Source organism: Arvicola amphibius, chromosome 10, assembly GCF_903992535.2.
Source record: "Arvicola amphibius chromosome 10, mArvAmp1.2, whole genome shotgun sequence".
In the NCBI taxonomy this organism is placed as follows: Eukaryota; Metazoa; Chordata; class Mammalia; order Rodentia; family Cricetidae; genus Arvicola; species Arvicola amphibius.
Window position 1 is genome coordinate 30,266,051 of NC_052056.1, and position 20,203 is coordinate 30,286,253.

Consider the following 20,203-nt stretch of genomic DNA (forward strand, 5'->3'; position numbering starts at 1 on the left):
ATTAAGTCATTACTTGCCATTAAATGATGGGGAATTTCTTGAGGTTTACTGCATAGCATCTGTATATTAAGAGGAAGTAGAAATTTTCAATATATTTATATTCAAGAATAAGATATATCCTTCAATTTCTTGTGGCTGTCTGTCTTACCAGGTTTCAGAATTGTGCAAGTATACTTTTCACATTATTAATAGTAAATTTCTAGTTTCTCCTTCACTTTTTGATAATATTTAACTGTTTTTCAGATAGGAAAGCTATTGCATGTACATTACAAAGCTTTATACCTGGATTCATTAATGTTAAAAAATTGTTGTAGATTAAGCAGTAGTAGTGATATTTTATTTGCTCCTGCAAGCAATGGCTGAGAACATATAAGAAAGACATCACATGGTCCTGTGGAAAGTTCTAAATTTTCACAACACATAGAGGCATTGAGTTTCTTAATTGTAGACGAATACGTATTTGTCAGTGATTGTAACCCACTTAATTGCTTCCATTTCTTTAAATTATATTGAAACGTTAAAGCATTATCTTTTAGCTTTATGAATTAAGCACAATTATTTCTTTTCCATTATTCTAATTACTCAGCATTTGGTGTACTATCATACCCTCAGTTGAGTTGTGCTTAGAGACTAGCTAGCATAGCACCTACCCTTTGACAGCATCAGGTTTCCTCAGTGATTCTTGGTCTATGGGCTTGTACTAGAATTCACACTTTTGAAGAAGCAAACATTGTTCTACTCTGGCATATTGCCTTCTGTGGGAGAAGCAATCCCTTCTAGTCTGGTTGTATTAAAATATTGTCAGCCTATTGAAGAATCCATGGGAAAATTCACTGCTGTGTTTTCTAGGAAGTTGGGTCTGGTGCCTGGGTTAGTGTAGACGAGCCTGACATGTGGATCTACAGTAGTTCAGCGCAGTTCATAGTATTGGAGCTGGACTCCTAGTCCATAGAGGTGGGATTGTAGACTAGATCTACTATAGTGGGCCTGGCTTCTGCATCCAAAAGAATAAACATATTTTCTGATTCTAGAGTATAAATAAATATGAGTTCATAGGTACAGGCTTGGAGCCTGAGTTTATGAGAGCTTAACACAATGCTGAGCTCAACTGGGATGGATCTGGGAACTGAATTTATGTAAGGCTAAAAGTTCTATTTATTTGAAACAAGGATTTATGGGTAACAACCTGAAGGATGAATCCATAATGGCCCTTCTAAAGTCTGAGGTCACAGAGGTTATTATGTTACTATGATAGGATAGGAGACTCAGTACACAGGAATGCACCTGGAGACTTGGGTTGTAAGGATTGTCCAAGACCGTTGAGGGTATTGTTCTCATAGAACCTGGGCCTTCAGTCTAGGGAATTGCCTAGAACTTTGGTCTAGGGACCCAGTACTAGATCTCAGGACTGTCTTCTATTGTGACCAGACACTGTATCCTCTGGAGCTTAGGTTAAGGTGTTTACGAAATACCTGTACCTACTGGAACATGGGACTATAGAGGCTAGTTTAGGTTTGGGGGATGGTGGTATTATCTTGACACTGAAGTAAGCCTAGAGCCTGGGTGGGCAAATATATGACTGGAAACTAGAACATAGGTATTATCTTGGTTTTAGAGTCGGCGTGGGGCCTGAGCAGTGTCTCTCTAGAGGTCTGATCTAGAACGTGGAGGCAAGGAACTGTCTTGTTTCTAGGTTTCACTGTGGCAAGGATAATAATATGAGTCTGAGACAAAGTTGGGCTCACTGTAGTCTTCTTCTCCAACATAAAGAACATCCTAGTATATTGTGCTGCCAGGCTTTGGGAGCAGGCATTATGGTAACTATAGAAATATCTTTCCTATCTTTTACACTATTGTTTTCTTTTTTTTTAATCCCTTATGAAGTTAGGTGCTCTAACATCTCATCTGTATTTGTAAGCTTTTGTGAAGGTATGTTTGTGCATAGATAGAGGTTTAACCTGAAGTTCTGTGAGGCTATGAGTCCAAGGAAGTTCTCTTGTGTCATCTTGCTGACATCTCTGTGCCCAGTGCTTACATGAATTCTTTGTTGGTGGTGTCATCAGTGATGCACAGACATTGCTTATGTGTTCTACATATGGTATCCATGTCAGAATGTTATTTGCAAGAATTTCATCCCTTAGTGTAGGATTTCAGTCCACCTCCCACATAGTATTCAGTGATGCTTAGAAAACATTTAAAATTTTGGTGAAGTTCAGTTTATTTCTTTGATTGCTCTTCTACCAATGCCTTGTATAAGAAACTCTTGCCACATTCAGTTTTATGAAAGATTCCTCTTATGTTGGCAGCTAAGAGTTATTAGTTTTAGGTATTAAATTTAGATATTCTCTGTTTGTCTTCAATCATATGCTACATATAAGGACTTAAGGTTTAATACAGAATGTGTTTTATTCAATATCCCAAGTGAAAGCTTTTGGCTATGGAACTAGGTCATATGGATTTATCTGTTACTGTTCAGTATGTCCCCTAAGACTTAAAAGCATGAAGAAATATGGTATTCCATGCCTCTCTGTCTCTCTGTCTTTTCCTCTGCCAACCTCCCTCTCTGTATATAATTTTCAAAATATAATCAAGTGCTGTTAACAAACCACAATAAGTGAGGTCTGAGACTTACTCTGGAGGTGTGAAATTCCTCCAAATTGGCTTAATGTTTAGAGTTAGTAAAAGAGGAAGACTGGAGAAAGTGTTGCAAAGGATGATCTTACAATAACGTTTAGAAAATGCTGCATCAGGAAGTAGATATTATGAAGTGTATCAATAATCCTGAAAGATGAAGTTGTGGCTAATTTGTTTTACTGTGATGACATAAAATTCTTGTTACTCTCCAACAGGTCTTCTGTTGGTCATCCTCAATTAGAAATTGCTAGGGTCAAGGAGTGCATAAACAGTTAAGTAATGCATTCCCTTTTCAATATAATAGGAAAAAGAGAAAAGAACAAGCCAAGGTGGAAATTTTGTAAAATGTGAAAAAGCTAAAAGGTATCATTTCAGTGTATAAAGGTAAAGAAAAGATCAACAAGGTGGGTGAGAAAAGGACTGAAATGGATAGAACAGAAAAGATTGAGTGTATTTAAGTAGAAGTAGTTTTATTGTAAGTACAGAAAGCTCAACTATATATAAAACTGATTCATGATCTTGAAGGAGGTGCTTCCTTTGGAGTTTCTTTTGTACCAGGAAGATGCTGAGACACAGGTACAAAGAAGCTGATGTGTGTGCTGTTCCAGATGGATAATCACAAAGACAGAAGGTAAGGGGAGGGAAGGCTTTCTTCAGTTTGCAAAGATTTGTTAAATGTTTATATTGGAAGATTTTATAGGCAAAGGCAGCTACTATACACAAAACATGTTTACCTCTCACAGCATTGGTCACACCCTGTCCTAATGAGAGGAAAGTCAAGTTGAGAAGTGTAGTTCATCCAAACTGGAAAGAACATTGAGCTGGATTCAAAAATATGAAACGTCTTCTTGACGAAGAAGACTGAGGAAAGTGGAATGGAATTGCTGTTAGCTGAATTCTCCGGTGAATGCAGACATTTGACAGAGCGATTATGAGGAAAAAAGTTTTAAAAAGGCGTACATGATTATAGAATGATAATAAGATGATGCTGAACATGACAATATAGTTCTTAATCATCGTTGGGATATTCTTTTTGTAAACTATAGGAAGATGTACCTGTCGTCCTTCCTCACCTGCCTAAGATACTTTTTTAAGGACTTTTCTTGAATATTCTTTGGATATTTTGCTTTTCCATTCCATTTTCATTTAAGCTTGAGTCCTTTACAATGCATCTGTCTCCTTATTAAATTCTATCTTCAAACCCCAGGTTGTACCTGTTATTTCACTTAGCCTTGTGTTGGTATTTTCTTGAGCATCACTCAGATGCATATTCTCTTTAAATTCATTATATTCAAGTTCATTGAGATGCTTCTTTGTGTTTTCCTTAAGATTTATTTTTTTTTAAATTCTTCACTCTGGGTTCATCTACATAATTCTCATGGTTGAATTTGCTTACAGAACTGGTAGACTCAAGGTGGGGTAAAGAGAGTATTTTGTTCTATCATATTGTTTTCATCTTTGCAATGCAATCTAATGATCTGATTATAGGGACTTCCTTTGTTCATTCTGTATCTGATATGGACAGAACAGGTTGGAGCCAAGTGGGATGTGTGGGCTGAGTTAGACATAAAGGTTGGATATAGCTTAAATAGAATAAAGTCAGCTGTATACAAGTGGCTGGGGCTGGTGTGCAGGATGTGCTGGTGTGCTGGTGTAAGCCTAGAGTTTTAGAAATATCTGAAGTTTAGGGAGGGTATATGTAGGGCAGAATCTGATGACTTTATGGGGTCAGACCCTGGCAAAAGTTTGCAAGTTCTGGTTGAGCAGAGGCATTGGACATGACATGGTAAGGCTTATAGTTTGTGGGCAGGTAGGCAGAGTCCTGGCCAAAGGTTAAAGGTTGAGACAGTGTCTACAGAGGTGGTCAGATGAGGCCAAAACACTGAGTGGAGAACCTAAGTTAGACCTGGGGTTTGGACAGGACACATGGAAGGATGGATCAGGTGGATTCATTTGACTAGAACTTAGTGAAGGTTGTCTACAATGAAGTTTGAGAAGAAAACAGAAATCCTCCTTTCTCCATTCAGGAAAGGTATTATCTAACTTGCTGTTTAAGGGCAAGGGGTTAAACATGAACCATATGGATTATAAAGAAGCAATCAAGCATAAAACAATGAAATAATAAAAGTGATTATAAAGCATGTTCAATTGATAAAATAATGTATGTGGATTAGAGATCAAGGTCTAATGTCAAGATAGTCAGATTCCTAAGGATAACCACATAGAGTCAGAACAGACTTCTGTTCCTTCCAACACTGAAGAATGCTTTGCACATGTTATTATTCTGTAACATTTTGACCATAATGTCTTTACTTGTACTAGGGAGTGATGATTAGTTGTAATATTGATGAAAGGCCCACAAAAGTTTGAATAAAATCATTTATACACTTGGAATTTCTGAAGAAATAATAAACACATTAAAATGAGCTGTATAAACATAAAGATATTCTATTTTGGACAAAATTATTTTGATTATTTATTGGATGATCAACAAGTCATCCTTTTAAAACATCCATTAAAAACCGTTCTGAATTGATTTAAACAGCATGAACAACTGTGATTTGGTAAACAACCATTTGACACAAATTTACTAAGTAAGAATTGCATACTATTTTCTTAAAACATAAATTGTACTCATTATGTTTTTGCTTCACTGTAAACTTCTTTGTGTTTTTTTTTCTTTGTTAAGAAATTGAGTTAGATTCGTCCAATATGTCCCAAAACTCATATTAAAGACAAATGAGAACACACTGGGCATATCTCATAAAACATATCCATCAGATGGGAAACCTTTTTGGTCAACTTGACAATTTATTTGCAAAGGTCATTTTCTTCAACTCAAATTCAATTAATCTTATAAAATATGAGTTGGGCATATCCATCCAATTACCAGGAACATGTAGAACTCATGATGAGTATTTATAAAATAGTAAATATGCTGTGGGTGTGTCCTATTTATTCCTGGCCAAGTCTAATTGAGTAGAATTTATCTTTCCAGAAAATTTTTCAATAACTACTAAAGTGACATATTGTTACTTAACATTATGCTAGAAGAAAATCATGGTTTATTTGTACTTCAGGACAGATTTTTTTCAAATATACTTTTATTGCCTTTTAAATCATGTGTTTGAAAAATTAATGGTAGGAATTATAAAAATCTTCAAGCAGAATAAATCATCACATTTTACATCATATTTGGACGTTTTAATTGATTTAATATTTTTTGACATGGCTTTATGACTTATATTTAGCAAGATATACTGATGCTACCACAAAATCTAAGTATGATTTATTGTGATTTGTATTTAAGATTTAACACATTCGAATGAGAAAAGTTGTTAGGATGACTTCTCTATTTTTGTAAATACAAGCTACTTTCTGATACAACTTAAGAAATATCAGTATTTCACTTACAAGTGTTGCTTCATGCTATCTGCTGAATTAGGTTTACTGGAATAGATAATTACAGAAAACAGTGGCTACAAAAATAGGAAGAATATATTTATGTAAGGTAAATATCGAAAAGTTTGCTTCTTAACAAATCTATCTAGTTTAAAAATTGTAAAACAAAATTTTGGTTTGTGGTTCCAGTAACAGTTTTATATAGGTTGAAACCTAGACAGCAGCTCCAGGACAGCACAAGGCTCCTGTGTTGCTGCTTGTTTTCCATGCTACACTGCTGAAAATGCACATTGCTGGACCAAGTCCCCGCCCAGCAATCTCCTATTGACAGTAGTCCCTCTCTCAGTCATTACTGCAATTAGGTAATTGAGAAGCACAGCATGCTCCAAAGATGTAGAAATGGTATAATTCTAAGCTTCCTCCAGAATAATTTTTGACAGGCTGGAGCTAATGTTTTTCTAAAGCTGCAAAATAGCCATGGCTTTCCTATTACTGTAAACAGCTATTTCTACTGTCCTCAACGAGTTTAAGCATGATGGTTAGCTGTAGCATGGCTATCTTACAGTGCAGTACACATATCTTCTAAATAGGATGGAGATAACACTTGTGACCCTTTCCTTTAAGAATTTTTTGCCATTTTGGTTTTGCTTGGTATCTGATACACAACAGAACTTGATTTGTTGTTCTTAAAATAACAATACATGGAATAAATAAATACTGTTTAATTATATAAAAGTTAATTTTGTTTTTAATTATATTTTCTATTTTAAAAGTTTCTAAATATTTAACAGAAATTTTTATTACAAAGTTCTCTTTAATGAGAGAATCAACCCACATAAATTATAATGCTTGTTCAATTGAATTTTAATAAACATTAATTTGATTTTTAGTTTACAGAGAATTTTGAATATAATAGAAAATAATGCATCTTCAAATACATACTACTGGACAAATAATTGATTTTTCATTGTTTAACTTTTTCAGGCTCTCCATACAAACATGTTCTATTTTGGCCCAGGAGGAACTTTTAAAATAAGTGTACCAAATTCAAAAATTATAAAATCTGGGAGTGAAATTTTGCCTGGAAAACGTCAATGTCATAAAAACAAACTAAAAAATTTAGATAATGTTCAAAAATTATTACTCAGGATCAGCCTCTCCTGCTGCTGCTGATGACTGAAGAGTGGCAAAGATTTTCATGCAAATTAATCCTAGCCAAAAAAAAATGCATTCTTTTGAGTAGAGGATGGTATAATAAATTTATTTCTTTTTCTTCTCAAACATATTACTCTTCCACTGGATGAATGATTTGCCTTAGTTTTAGGAGATACTTCTACACTTGCTGATTCCCAGATGCTCAGCCCCAAATTAATCACTGAAAAACTGTATTAATTATATTGCCGTTTGGCGCATTAACTCTAGCTTCTTATTGGCTAACCCTTACATCTCAATTTAACTCATTTCTATAAATCTGTTTAGCCACATGGCTGTGGCTTACCGGCTAAAGTTTCATCCAGCTCTGGCAGGGCTACATGGTTTCTCCTACTCTGCCTAAAGGCATTCAGTTTAGTTCCCCCCGACCTCTGTTCTACCCTATCAGGCCAAGCTAGTTTTCTTTATTCATTAATAATATTCACAGCATACAGAGGGGGATGCCACATCACACCATGCTAGCTCTTGCACTCTTTCCAACCCTGGATTACAATGATTCCTGAGACTATGGAAGAGTGGCTATGGTTCTAAGGCTGAGCTTTCTTCATTTTTATTTTCTACACCTTTGCCAAATGTGCATCTCTAGCTTGATCATCATCTACTGCAAATAAGCGCTTCTCTGATGAGAGTTGAGAGATGCTTTAGCTAAGGATTATAATAAAAGGTCAATAGGAGTTGTTTTAATGCTCCATCCATTAGGCTTAGTAATAGGCATTTTTTCTAATGGTCTATGCTATTTAGTCATAGTTTTGTAGGTCAATCATGGCACCATGTATGAAGTTCATCTTGTAGTATGAAACCTAAATTCAATCAGAGAGCAGTTTTTTTAGTCTCAAAATGTTCAAGTCACTATTGCATCAGAGAGCATGTCTTGCCCAACCACCCAACCAGTCCTTAATGTAGCACACCAGGTTCACATTTATAATTGATGGCTACTTTTCTGCTTTGTTGGCAAATATAGCATTCCTAGCACTGTGGAAACAAGCCAACAATGTTGAAGAATCCAAGTCAGAGGCAGCTTTATTTTACCATGTTTTCTGCTTCAAAGATGTAACTTTTTTTTTCCCATAGCATCTTACTGTTACATTCTGAAGGATGTATTATTGGGATTGGTTATAGCCTGTAGTTTTTGAGGTCTTTGGGATCTCACTGGTCAATGACTCCAAAAAACTAACTCATTCTTGATTCTGTGTTTTTTATTTGTTAACCTTTGATAAATAGGGAGCATTATTGCCCCATTATAGTATAATTCCATTTTCACTCTTTTTTATGTAGGTGCAGATATATTTTGAAAAGATTCTATAGCAGTAGGCTTACATCTGACTTTTTTGAATTTTTTTCTTTTTTAATTGATTTTTATTGAGCTCTACATGTTTCTCTGCTTCCTTCACTGCCTCTCAATCATTCCCCAAGTCCCCTTGCTCCCAATTTACTCAGGAGATCTTGTCTTTTTCTACTTCCCATGTAGAGTAAATCTATGTAAGTCTTTCTTAGTGTTCTCATTATTGTCTATGTTCTCTGGAATTGTGGTTTCTAGGCTGGTTTTCTTTGCTTTATGTTTAAAAACCACCTATGAATGAGTACATGTAATAATTGCCTTTCTATGTCTGGGTTACCTCACTCAAAATAATGTTTTCTAGGTCCATCCATCATCCATTTTCCTGCAAAATTCAAGATGCTATTCTTTTAATGTTATTATCTCTCCCGGCTTCTCCTTTCTACCCTGAAAAAAATTAGTTTCAAGGGGTCCTTTTTATTATTTTTTAGAAAAATCTGGTAGTTTTGATGGAATTCCCTTAAAGGATTGTTTTCACTAAAATGAGGCAGGCCAGGTGGACCTTACCCAAATATGACTCATGTTCTCTAAAGAAGAGAAAACACAAAGGAAAGAACCGTGAGAGGTAGTTCATTTTTCAACCAAGGAAATAGCTAATCAAACCCCTTAGAATCTGATCAGAAACTGTTTTGGTTCATGGTGCTTTTCTTTTCTTTAACATTTCCGTCTTTCAGACATGATCTGATATTCCAAAATTCGAATAATTGTACTTTGCCTCCCAAGCAGCCAGGATTACAGACATGTCTTTTGATTGCAAAGGGATTTTTTTTTGTAAAATTCAGTGTGTTATGCAAAAATATTAAATCACCTCATGTAAACAAGTTCTCATCACTATAAGTTACAGTTAGAAACAAGCATCAGAATTTCTTCTGCAGCATTTCAATGTATTTTTAACCCAATAGTAATAATGAATTTTTTACTGCATTAATATCTACATTACAAAAAGAAAATTGAGTAGCTCGTGTTTCCAGCTGGTTCAACACCTGAACACGAAGGCAGAATTGCTTTGTTGTGAAGATAACTGATAAAAATAAGCAAATAAAGTTAGATTTATGGCAAGGTAATATAAACTGTATATCAACAAACAAAGATCATGAAACCCCACAATCTTAATTTAAGAAAAAGAGAAACCATATAGACTTTGAAACTAACTTGGGCATATATATGCACATGCTAACACATCTAGTAGAACAAGCAAGGTGATACAAGGACATAGACTGAAGGATCCCAAATCCCCCTAGAAAGACACTGGTCATCTCTAGAGAAGTTTATGAGGAGCATTAAACACTGAGGAAGGAGAACTGAGAGAAAATGACAGGAAAACTAATGTATGTATAAATCGTATTTGCCCAGACTCTTATGAAAATAGTATTAAGCTACTTTGGGAATAGAAAATAAAGACTTTGTTTTTCTTTTGGACTAGAAATACCATCTAATTTGAATGCTAATTGAAATGACTGAGAGGGCAACATATGTTTGGTGGTATAAGAAAGGAGGGCCATGACACTCTCGAGCAGAAAAGAGAATGGAACATCCTTCAGAAGAGCGTGGGAAGTTGAACTGAATCCTGGTAATGAGTAAGACTGAAAGAGCTGAAACTAAGTGATTAAAGACCATCTGGAATGATCCCTTGATGACTGGAAGAATGGGCTAGCGACAGGGCAGAGTGGGATGGGACTAGAAAAAGATCAAAATTGTTCTTCAACAATTAAAAGTGAGAACAGCTGTTTTCTCCATTTGCATTTAGCTGCATACATAAGGGGAGAAAACAAGAGAAACTTTTGATTCGGATGGCACTCAAAGCTGTTGGGCAGCCAAGGAAGTAAAGAATTATTAATTTTTTCTTTAATCCTAAGGAATAAAACATCCCCATAAATAGATGTTTTAGTGTTTATAAATGACCATATGTACTGATATACTAAAGTATTTCCTTAATGTGAGGATCTTTTTATTTTGCACATCATACATAATATTTCAAGGTATTGATTATAGTCAGAGATTGCATGTTCATTTCCCGGCTACCTAGACAGAAAATAATCACACAAACACTATATTACTTGCAGTACTGTTTGGCCATTAGCTTAAGTGTATTGCTAGCTAGCTCTTACATCTTGAATTAACCCATTTCTATTAATCTATGCATCACCATGAGGCATGTGGTTTACCAGTAAAGTTCTCTGGTGTCTGTCTCTTTCGGCAGCTACATGGCATCTCTATGACTCCACCTTCTTTTCTCCTCTATTTCTGCTTGGAATTCCTACTTTTGTTTTTTATTACCAATGGTAATAAAACACATTCACAGCATACAGAGGGGAATCCCACATCAATTGATTTTAAGACTACCAAGTGAATTTCCAGGAACTTGGGGGGGGGGATGGGGGCAAGGGGAGATGGGGAGAGAAAAGCATGAAGGGGGGGATGGGAAGAGCTTGGGGGAATGGGATGCTTGGGATATAGGAAGTGTGGATATGGGAACAGGGAAGCATATATCTTAATTAAGGGAGCCATCTTAGGGTTGTCAAGAGACTTGACTCTAGAGGGGTTCCAAGGTATCCAGAGAGACGCCCCCAGCTAATTCCTTGGGCAGCTGAGGAGGGAGAGCTGGAAAAGGCCAGATCCTATAGCCATACTGATGAATATCTTGCATATCACCTTCACCTGGTGATGGATGGAGATAGAGACAGAGCCCCACATTGGAGCACCGGACTGAGCTCCCACGGTCCTGATGAGGAGCAGAAGGAGGGAGAACATGAGAAAGAAAGTCAAAACCATGAGGGGTGCGTTCACCCACTGAGACGGTGGGACAGAACTAACGGGAGGTCACCAAGTCCAGTTGGAATGCAACTGATGGAACATGCGACCAAATCGGACTCTCTGAATGTGGCTGACGGTGGAGGCTGACTGAGAAGCCAAGGACAATGGCGATGGGCTTGGACTCTATGACAAGGACGGGCTCTGTGTGAGCCTTGTCAGTTTGGTTGCTCACCTTCCTGGACCTGGGGGGGAATTGGGAGGACCTTGGACTTAACATAGTGTAGGAAACCCTGATGGCTCTTTGGCTTGGAGAGGAAGGGAGTGGGGGTATGGGTGGAGAAGAGGGGAGGGAAGGGGGAAAAGGAGGGGAGGAGATGGAAATTTTTAATAAAAAAATGAGAAAAAAAAGAAGATGGAGATCTCTGAGTTTAGACCAGCATTGCGTATGTAAGGAGTTCAGGCCAACTGTGTCTACATAGTGAGATCCTGTTTTAAAAAATAAATAAATGAAATTAAAAAGTTAAAAAAAAAACAAGACTACCAAGTGAGAAAAAAAAAACTAAAAAAAATACAAGTCTTAATCTGAGAGATCAAAGTCCAAGGATATTTAAAAGGAATATGATATTTGTTATGGTATTTGCTAAAGATGGTAAGGAACACTGCTCAAAGAACCCTGGATAAAATGAACAATGAAGACAAGTTTTTCAGCAGTAGACAGAAACTAGGTTCATCTCTAAAAAGACTGAGAACAAGTAGAGAAGAGTCTGAAATCCAGGGTGGAGTGATCAGTATATGGAATATTAGCTGCCCTTTAGGAAAGTTCTTCATAAAGAGCCCCATCAGGTTTTTTTTGCTAAAGGCAGCCAATAGCAATCAGACATCATATGCAGGGTGATGAAGTAGTCACTTCATCACTTTGGCTGACTACTCACAAGGATTCTAGCTGACTGACTTTTCAGGTTTCTTGCTAAATACAGCCTCTAAAATGGAAACCAAAGCTCGGGGTTTTATGCAACAAGCATAGCGCTCACAGGATTCTTACTCTACTCTGGTCAAGTAAAGAAGTTTATTCAACAGTCAAAGTCTTGTACAAATTTGTCCTATTGTGCAATTGTAATGTTTTCACTAAAAGAAATGATTTGTCTATAAATAATTCATGAATAATCCACTTATATTAAAGTCACAGCAACAATTGTATTGTGTAAGGCACATAAAACATTATTTTAAATATCTAGCACTAGTCTCTGATAAAGAAAAATTAATTGCAAGATGTTAGATATTACTTATCTTTGTTTCTTAGATTGAATACAAAAATACCTTAAAATGCATTCAGAACTGAAAAGAAAGATTTCAGATATTCAAATATGGCTTTTCCTCCACAAGCAGCCCCTACTATTTTGTGGTACAAAGTGCTTTATGATATAATGAATCTTTAGTATCCCTACTTAACAGCCTCATAATTGCAGTTATTATTTTGTCCATCTGACATTAAAGCATATGCAGAGCCATGTAAATCACATGGGTAGCAGCATTGCTGTCTGCCAGTACTTACCAAAATCACATACCTTCTCTTTTGTATCTTGATTTGACAAAGTAGTCCCTGGAATTTATTTATTTTTGCAGTTCTGCGATAACTTTTACTGCTAAGTTTCATTTAGCAAAGTTGTTATTTTATTGCAACAATTGATATGCAATAGTGTTCCTCTGGTTATTAACAGATAAGTTAGAATTTTAAATGACATATCTACATGTAATATTGCAAAATTCATACTCTTTGATTCCATCACTTGCAGGAACTGTGAAAACAGAACTATCCATAATACATTTCTACACAACAAATAAATATTCTTTAGTGAATTTCATTAATGTGGATACTTGTATTTATATTTGGACTTAAACTTAACACGAGTAAACTCAATGTAACACAGATGCTTCCTAAGTAATAAAATAATTATTACTATAAATAACTTCTCTGTTAGAATTTCTGAGGCAGGATGACACACTTTCACATCCACAAACACTCCCCTAAACAAAGAAATAAAACTTGAGTATACATACAGTTTTCTTATTATGAAACCACTTAAAAGTGAAAGCTTTAAAAAGTTTTCTCTTAGCTGAGAATGGAGGTGATGATGAATTTGCTCAATCCCAGGACTAGGGAGACAGAGGTAGGGGTATTCCTGAGCTCTAGAACAGCTAGACCTACACAAAGAAACACCATCTCAAAACAAACAAGCAAACAAAAAAGTTTTCTATTATGGGACATATTCATTTGTTATATTTACTGTTAAAGTATTATTACAAAATAATGTTTTTCTTTTATTTTAGCTCTAAATAGTTTTTCAACTCAATTGTTGAGCATGGCTTTTTTACCTCTTGAATGTAACAGGTGTGTGAACTATTTCCATTTATAGAAAAATAATGAATTGTATTTAATTTTGCCATGTTAAGAAGCCACAAATAAAAGATTATTTTTATTAAGTTTGTGTTTTAGATTTACTTTAAAAGTATTGATTTTGTAAGGATACAAAGAACATACTTAAATATAGTCAAGGCAATATATAGCAAGCCAACAGCCAACAGCCAACATTAAACTAAACAGAGAGAAACTCAAGGAGATTCCACTGAAATCAGAAAGAAGACAAGGTTGTCCACCCTCTCCATATCTATTCAATATAGTACCTGAGGCTCTAGCTAAAGCAATTAGACAACAAAAGGAGATCAAGGGGATACAAATCTGAAAAGAAGTTAAACTCTCACTATTTGCTGATAATATGATCTTTACACAAGCGACTCCAAAGATTCTACCAAGGAACTTATACAACTTATAAACACCTTCAAGAATGTGGTAGGATACAAGATTAACTTTAAAAAATTCAGTAGCTCCCCTTTATACAGTTGATAAATGGGTTAAGAAAGAAATCAGAGAAATCATCCTTTACAATAGCCACAAGTAACATAGAATATCTCAAAGTAACTCTAACCAAATGAGTTAAAGACCTATATGGCAAGAACTTTAAGTCTCTGAAGAAAGAAATTAAAGAAGATACCAGAAAAATAGAAAGATTTCTTATGCTCTTGGGTAGGTAGAATTAACATAGCAAAAATGGCAATCTTACCAAAAGCAATCTACAGATTCAATGCAATACCCATTCAAATCCCCCCAAAAAAATCTTCCCAGACCTTGAAAAAACAATACCCAATTTTGTATGGAAAAGCAAAAAACCCAGGATAGCCAAACAATCCTGTACAACAAAGAAACTTCTGGAGATATCACAATCCCTGACTTCAAACTCTACTGCAGAGCTTCAGTACCGTAACAGCCTGGTATTGGCATAAAAACAGACAGGAGGACCAATGAAACTGAATAAAAGACTCGGATATCAATCCACATATCTACAAACACCTGATTTTTGACAAAGAATCAAAAAATATAAAATGGAAAAAAGAAAACAATGTCAACAAATGATTCTGACTTAACTGGATATCAATGTATAAAGAAAATGTGGTATATTTACACAATGGAGTAAATGTATCACAGCAGAAAAAAATGACATCTTGAAATTTTCAGGCAAATGGATGGAGTTAGAAAACATCATATTGAATCAGGCAACTCACACTCAGAAAGACAAATATAATATGTACTCACTCATAAGTGGCTTTTGGGCATAAAGCAAAGAAAACCAGCCTACAGTTTGCAATCCCAGATCGCCTAGACAGAAGAGAGGTTCCTAAAAGAGACATACATGGGTCTAATCTACATGGGAAGTAGAAGGAGATGGGATCTCCTGAGTGAATTGGGAGCATGGGGATCATGGGAGAGGGTGGGGGAGAATGGAAGGGGAGCAGAGAAAAACATATAGCTCAATAAAAAAATAAAAAAATAAGATAGGTATTTCAGTATGCATCTCCTTGCTAAAGCAAAATACCTCAGCTTATGGTAGCATACAATGATTGCCACAAGGCAGTCTCAACTGGCTCAATATATTTTAAGAATATATCATTTTAAAATTTTGTCTGACATTATTATTGAGTAAGGGACATGTATATGCCATGCTTTGTGCACATGTGGAGGTCAGAGAACAACTGTTGGGAGTTGGTTTCCTTCTTCCACTGTGGGATCCAGGGGCTAAATTCAGATTGTTAGTTTGGTACTGCAAATACTCATCCACTGTAGCTTCTGTCCAGCCCAGGACATGCCATTTTTTATTTCACCATTTTAGAAAAGACACTAACATTGATATGACATTTTACCTATTTACCTATTTTAAAATTTTAGTTGTTATAAATCATATGGATAATTAGACTATAACTATATTTTCAATAATGTTGCAATAAGTATATATTTGGATTAAACACAGATTTGATTCTATGTTCATAAGGCTTATAATTTAACACAGTGAATTCCTCAGATTCCTCAGGTGTATTTGAGTAAAAAACTGCAATTGTTTCAAAGTCACAGGTTAAAATGTATGTAAAATCTTTTTTTTTTTTTTTTTTTTTTTTTTTGCTTAGAAACATTTCCATTGGTTGCTGCACAGATAATAACCTTCAGCATGTGGTCGTGAATTAAATGCAAAATAACATCAGGAGCCCTGCTTCAAGAAACAATTAGACCTTCTGCGGAGTCATTCAGTGAAATTACATTATTGTGCTCAACTGAGAGGAGCTGTGCAGAATGTATTTATAAAATATAATTGCAGGGACAGCTGGCCTAAAAAAGGAGGCATCTTAATAGTATATGTTGTTGAGGTAGTTGGCTGTTTACTCCCATTATGAGGCTGGTTGATAAGAAGAACAGCCATTGTTGCATGGGAAAGAGAAATTAATTCAGGAGAATAATGATGCGGCTTCTCATATCATTTAGATGAATTTTAAAATGTACTGTTAGTCATGCAAGCAACATGCCTGGAGGATTTCTGCTTCTTGTTCCTATTCCCGAGGCCACAAATCTTCTGCATGGTTTTCCTCAGTTGGCTTCCTCTTTTATTTTCTTGACTTCCCTCCTGTAATGTAAACACGAGGAAGAGAAAATGGATGAAGAACAAAGGAGAAGCGAACAAAATAACTCCACTCCTTCTGCATAAAGGTTCGCTAGGGAAATGGTGTCACACTGAGAATTTATGAATAGCTCCATAATGGTATTCATTCAAACCAAAGGGGCGACCTACTCTATGGTTTATACCTTTTGTAGTCAATTCACTATTACATGCCAGCCTTCTAGATTTTTGCTGTTGTTGTTTTTGTTCCTATTCTTTGCCAAACAGGGCAATTAATTTATCACTAAAGCTTTTCAATGCCATTAGAAGTTTGCATTTGCTAAAATAAATATCTTCAAATTTCCATGGTCATGAATGACACAGATCAATGCATAAATTATGGAAAGTGAGGGCCAGTGAGATAGTTAAGCCACTTATAACCATTGCTGAGGATCTGAGTTTGACCCCTCGAGACCACGTGGGAAAAGGAGACATTCAACTTGTCACCTTCTACCAGTTTTCTTCTGACCTCCTTGTTTACATGAATGCTTGTAAACAGGTGTGCATGCACACAAGCACACATAAATTAAATTAATAAATTAAAAAAAAATAATTTGGAATGTAATATTTTATTCTGAGTTTAGTGTTATCTAAATTCAACAAAATTCAAAAGGTAACAAAAATTTCAAGTTAGTTGATTTTTAACTGTAGAGACAGTCATAGTTCAAGTTTGAGTGACATTTAAAATCAGCTTACTTTAAAATAACTGTTAGTTATAAAAGTGAATATTAACAAATGCTTATAAGAAATACCATGGAAACTTTAGCATTAAAAATATGTGGGCTGTTTTTTTTAATTTTAGAAATCATTTTTTCTAGTTTTAGACAATTGCAAGAAAACATACTCTTAAATAATTAGATTAATTTTTAGTTAATTAGAATAATTTGCATTTTCCTTTGTAAAAGTAAGTTAGTTGATGCTTAAGTAAGATATTTAAGGCAAATTTTCATTTTTTTCCAAGAATGTACGTATAATGACACAGTAAATGTTTTGTACAGTAAACAAAACAAATTAACTATACTCTGGGCAGTGATGAGCAGCAACGAATATAAGGAAAGTGTTATCCAATGCATATGTTAAACAATGGATACGCTATTTTAAGTGGATTGGTGAGCGAATATCTTTTTGTGGAGACTTTATACAGAATTCTGTCTTTTCATAATTCTTTAATATTTTTATCATTCTGAAAATACAGAGGAAACAAAGCCAATTTCAAATTAAAGTACAAGTGACAGAATTTTGTTTCATATGTTACAGGAATTCGAATCAAACTCCTCTCGGGTGAGACCTTGTGATAGTTACTCTACCTGCACCAGCAAGCACACAACACATACACATATGAACATCACAAAGCAGACATAGAAAATTCTAACATCTATCTATGTATGTGTCATCATAAATTTGTATATGAATGTATAGCCATATATGTACACACATATAAACATTCATACCTGTGAACATTCATAGCTGTGGTCAGACCCAATTTTACATTTACCATATGCAAAGGTGGCAGCATCAGGGCTTTGTTGAGGCTCATTAGGGAACAGTTACTTTCCTCTGATTAAATAATTGCATTCTGAGTTTTACTTCTGGCCCTGAGCTAAGATATAAGATTCTAATCTGCTCCAAAGTTTAGAACATGCATACTTATCAATCACTTGGTCAAAGAACTACCAATAAGGAAAAGCTGACTTTCCTGAAGCCTTGCTAACAAAATGGGAAGAATGATTTTCCCCTTCAATGCTAATAAAGATGTCTTCAAGCCTACTTCTAAAGTTATTTTAATTCTTTCATTAACAAGACTAAGAACCCAAACAAGGGGATCCCATTTTCCAGGAATAGTTACACCACCTAAGGAAGTACTTGTTCATCTCCCAGTTACCACTTAATGCCTATCCCACTGCACAACAAGGATGTTAAGGAATGCAATCTTTGCATGGGTCTTATGCAGGTGATCACGGTTGTCCTTAAAAAGAGATAGTATTTGCTGAGGACCCCCAACACCAAGTTCTCAGCACAGAGGAAATTTACCCCAGAGGGAAAAAGAACAGGGAATAAGAGACAAAGGCAGAAGATAAAGGACAGGGGGATGGGACAAAGAAACAAGAGAGGGAGAGCTGGGGGTTTGTCCTAGAGGACTAAGGACTCCCTCTGGATACATAGGACACAAATGTCGCCTATAGGAAAATGGTGGTTTATAAAGATAAAAGAGGAAACCCTGTGTTAGAATGAGGTGTTTAATTTTACTTAGGCATGTTAATTAGGTGAACCAAAGGGAGCTTTTGATTGCTGGCCTTCAAGGCTTTGGCAGCTGGAACTTGGAAGTCAGCTTAAGGAAGAGGAAGTGGCCAAATAAGGGTATGGACCTTGGGCTATTTAGGAATGTATTTATTAATGATCTAGCTTTAGGAATGTAGTCTAATGGATTTTAGCAAGGCAGAGGAAATAGGTGAGAAGGACAAGGCCTGCCAAACCTGTGTTTGCTATGCTAGAGCTCCTTCAGTATAGAACTAAAGAATGAATGAGAGAGAAAGAGAGGTTAAATCTGAAACTATAAGATAGTACAAGGATATATTTTCTGTGTAAAAGACTGGATTTGGTTCCCAAATGGCAACAAAAATAATAAGATAATTAAACAGTAGAATGTAATGTTTACTGAAGTTTATATTCTCATAAAGTCTAAGAAGAAAAGCATTTAATATGTTTAGGAAAGCCATTTGAATTTGTGAAATTCAGCAAAAGCTGTTATATTATTTTGATTTTAATTCTACAGAGTTTCATTAGAGGCTGTTTTCAAGTTTTGTGGGCATCACATAAAATCCACAGATGTGATGGCTAATGTTGGTTGTCAAATTGACTGTCTGAAATCAACTAAAACCCAAGCAGCTGGGCACAGCTTTGAAGGATATTGCAGATTAGATTATGTGAGATGAGAAGACCCATTGTAACACTGGGCCATGTTTCTGGTGGCAGCCTACATAAAAGCACACGGAAGAAGAAAGCATTTGGGTTTGGGCTGCTTGCCGTCAGTCCTGTTGGCAAGTCCATTTATACTGCTCCTGAAAATTCCTTCACTGGAGTTAGAACCAACTTTTTCAGGATTCCAACTTCTTCAGAATTCCAGCATAGACTGAAGACAGCTCTCGGGAATTCCCTGGGACTCTAGCACTATATTGGGACTGCTGGGACATCCAGGCTCATGAAGGACACAACTACCAAATCCTAGGTCTTTCAGTCAGGAGAAAGCTATTGTTGAATCACTCAAACCACAGCCTATATAAGCCTCTAATAAGTCCCTACCTGCTGTGTTTCCTGCTGGCTGTGTCCTATGCATGAGGTTTCCCAGCTGTCATCCATGCTGGGGGTGGGCCCTGGTAATGCAGTGGTGTTTGAGTCATTTCTGCTTCTGTAAGTAACCCCTCACACAAACTGCTAAATAACTTCAACAAATATTTCAGTTCACTACACTGGACTTTGGTTGTATCTGTACTTTCATATGTCATGATAATATATATGCATATGTATTTTTATTTCTCTGAATTCTGTTCTTTTAGAGAACCCTAACTAATAGAATAGTCACTAACAGTGTTTTTGTCCTGCAAAATTGCTAAGGAAGAGGATTCTGCCTTTTGTGTCAACACTCATAAAAGAGACAAATTCACAAAGCAATTCGTACGTTAAATAGCTAGATTTAGTCTTTCCACAGTGTAAACATATTTTAATACAGCTTCTTACAAATGTTAAGATTCAGTTTGTTTGATTTAAGAATACATCAATTTTAGCATTCTTTACTTCTTCCAAAAATGGTGTAACAACTGACTTCTGC